This window comes from Grammomys surdaster, unplaced genomic scaffold, assembly GCF_004785775.1.
Source record: "Grammomys surdaster isolate TR1022 unplaced genomic scaffold, NIH_TR_1.0 167, whole genome shotgun sequence".
Classification (NCBI taxonomy): Eukaryota; Metazoa; Chordata; class Mammalia; order Rodentia; family Muridae; genus Grammomys; species Grammomys surdaster.
In genome coordinates, this window is record NW_021604615.1 from 12,035,159 (window position 1) to 12,039,103 (window position 3,945).

The window sequence follows — 3,945 nt, forward strand, 5'->3', positions numbered from 1 at the left end:
ATCTGAGCCTTGCTCAGCAACTATCAGAGATGCTTTCTCCTGAAGCAGATAGGAAGAGATACACAGAACCACAGCCAGACAATATGCAGAGTGAAAGACATTTGAATATTTCCCTCCAGAAAGAATGAATCCATCAATTTTTCCCCTTGGGGGCTCAGGGAACCCTGTAGAAGAGAAGGTAGAAATAGTTTAAGAGCCAGAGGAGATGGAGGGGACCAAGAAACCAAGGCCTTCTGAGCACAGCAGGAACAACACATATGCACATATGTAAAGGGCATGATACACAGGGCCTGCATGGGCCTATACCAGCAGATGGTCCATACAAAATGAACTCAATGTCATCTTTGGAGGTTCTTTAATTTATTATGTGAAATGAATTTGTTTGTTTGTTTTGTTTGTTTGCTTGTTTTCTTTTAACATTATAGATACTTTGCATATATATTATGGCTTCTGGTTTGTGTTTTTAAGTGATTCCCATATTTGTAAACTTACATGACTCTTCATCTCAGATGTATCTTGTGCTTTTTCTTGGGCTCTTTTTTTTTTCTTGTTTGGTTGTTTATTCCTATTCAGATTTGATTGGTTTTGCTTTCTATTACTTTATTGTTATTCCTTAGGTGCCTGTTTTCATCTTGGCTTTTGATTTATTCTTCTCTCATACTATACATCCAACCTCAGCTTCCCCTCCCTCTACCCATTTCACACACACCCCACCTTCCCTCTCCTGGAGATCCACTGTTTCTCCATTTCCCTTCAGAAAACAGCAGGCCTCCCAGAAAGAGAAGCAATATGTGTGGATCTGCATCTCGGGGATTGTGGGGAAGAATTGGGAGGAGAATGTGAAGGGCAAACCATAATCAGAATATATTGTATAAAAAAATCTATTTGCAATCTTTTAAAACATAAAAAAATATTTAAGTGGTAGATTTATAAATTAGTGAGATATATGAATAAAATTATTAAATACTAGATTTAAAACATGAACACAAATAATCCAGAACTCTATACACACCAAAACTCTGTACATTTATATAACTTCAAAATAAATAATAAATTAAATTATTTCTATGTTATATAAACATAACACAGTCCCATTTGTTCATAAATGCCTGGTTTTGATAAAGTATGATATCAGGTTTGGAGCAGAATAGATTTCCTTTATCACCAAAAGAGAAGGAAGTAATTTATTTCTGAACTGACTTTCAGTTTTATCAGCATCATAATTAAGACATACATAAGGGTATTTTTTTTCCTTTAGCTTAAAGTCTCCAAGCATAGTTCGGGTTGGGGCTGTGAAGTAGGGTTGATCTGAAGGAGCACACATCTCCAGTGTGCAGACAAACTGAATTTTCAATACAAACTTATTTTCTCTGCTTTAAGTAAAAGCATCTTTATTGAGGCGTAACTTTCCCAACCCACTGTTGACCTATTTAAAGTGTATGATTCAAGTGTTCTCAACATACTGAAGGAGTGGTGTGACTGTCACCACAAGGGTGTTTGAACGTTTTTATGTCTCTAAATTGAAACTCCAAAATCTGTCATGTTAAACATCCACCTTCCGTGCCCCTCTCCTCCTTCCCCAATCCCTGGCTCCAGGCACTCACTTCTGTGGACTCTCTCTCAAGTCCATGATTATCCTGGATATTATTTTACTATTCCTGTTATTTAAATTCAGCTTCTTAATCCTTCCATGACATCCCCTTCCTCTGCGAAGGCTGCAGCTTTCTAGTGACCTCCAGTTTTCTGAGGGCCTCTTAAGATCAGCATTTAATTAGATGCCAAGGATGACCAAGGTCATGTGGTACTTGTCTTTTTTGTCTGGTGTAAGCAGCCTCATAGATCATTATCAGGGATCAGTTGCACTATTCTCTATAAAAATAATTTTATTTTTATAGTCAGACACTACCCTGGTATGTATGTATGTATATATATACATATACATCCATCATATTTTTTTCATCTAGCCATGAACAGATGGGAACTTAGTTTGATTCCAAACCTTGGCTATTCTGAATATGGCACTTAATACAGCAAGACTTGCTTCTCCTTGATAGGCATATATCATTTCCTTTAGCTATAAAACAAATGCTGGGATTTCATGATCCTAACCTCAAAATAAAAAGACAGCCTAGAGAGGGAGAGCCAATACTTGCAAACTGTACATCAATATGGTGCTAATATCCAAAATTCATAGGAAATTCAAGCCATTTAGCAACAAAAAAAGCAAATACACTGGTTTTTTTAAAGATTTGAATAATCATTTCCAAAAGCAAGACTACAGTACTACTCCACAAAACTACAGTAATTCAAGTTAACGTGTACAATACCCATGAATGTCCCTAAGTTAACATGCACAATACCCATGCATCCCTTCCATACAAGCACACACATAGAGAGGCACAGACATACACACACACACAACCTCCCATCACCCCCCACACACACACTATTAGCTTTAGCTTTTATAACTGATGTTTTTACCAGACACTATTATCATTCTGGTCACAACCCCATATTTAGAAATTGTTCTTCCAAGTCTTGGGCACTGGATCAACTCTTTCACAAAATTCTTTTTTCTTGTAGTCTTGGTTACTCTTGCTTTAATTTCTTCACTTCACAAGCCTTGATTATAAGAAGGAAAGACCAATTTGTCCCAGCAGCCTGGCATGGTTTTAGGGCTGCCTATATGGAGTGAGTTTGTGTTCCAATCATTTCGCAAAAGAGAAGCAGAGCATTCAGTGTAAAAGGAGCCTATAAACTGAATGGCTTGCATTTTTCTTTTTGTCTTATTGACTTTAGATAGCGTGACCTCAGGCTCTTTGGATGATATTTACTGCTGAACTGATCCTGTAAGCAGCCAAGAATCCACGACCTTTTGCCTCTCCTCCCTAATCTCCATAGAATGTTCTTTTATAATTGAAATGATATGGCAAAATTAAACAGGAAAAGAAACTGGACTTTGAAATTGAAGTTTGTCAGGCTACCTGTGGGTTTTGCTTAGACAATAGAATTGTCTATATAAGCCAAATTAAGTATTTTCTTTGTCACAGTAAGAACTTGTAAGGGGAGAGGAGATGAGCTAGCTTGCTTAACCTCCTAGTAAAGGGTGATGGATGTTTTGTGTTTCATGATGAGTTGTGTGGGTAGGAGAATGAACACTGAATAGCACTGAGGGCTCTCTGAAGGGTTTTCCTATCACATCCATTTGCAAGCATCTAGGATTGATATGACCCGTGCAGTTTAAAGATGACATATTCTTAGAATAAATGTGCATTCCAAATAGTATCTGATCAATGTCTGACACACTTAAGAAATCTAATGAAACTGCCATCCATTACTTATATGAAAAACCATTTGAATTCTTAAAAATATGAATGAAACCTGCACTAGTAATTAAATATTTGCTTACTATTTTGTACATCTTTTCTCATTACTCTTAGAGACTTTTGCCATTCCAAATCATACTAAGGTTTTAAACTGGCCTCTTACAAGCATTAAGATCATACAAAAGATCTCTTGAAAATATTAATAAAACTGGGTTCTATGTGAATGAGGAGGATATACAATCTGAGCTCAGACAACACAAGGAATATATCATGAAGAGCATGTACTCAGGGCTCTAAAGAGAACAGTGTGCTAAAATAGTGTGGTCTAAGCCTGGAGATATCAGTCCCCGATTAAAAGGACTTGCTGCTCTTCCAGAGGACCTGAGTTTTATTCTCATCATCCACCTTGAGCATTAGACAGCTAGCTCTAACTCTAGCTTCAGGGGCTCAAACAACCTCTTTAGGCCTCATTGTTCAACTGCATACATGAGACATCTCTCTCTCTCTCTCTCTCTCTCTCTCTCTCTCTCTCTCTCTCTCTCACACACACACACACACATATACACACACAAACACAAAGAAGGAAGGAAGGAAGGAAGGAAGGAAGGAAGGAAGGAAG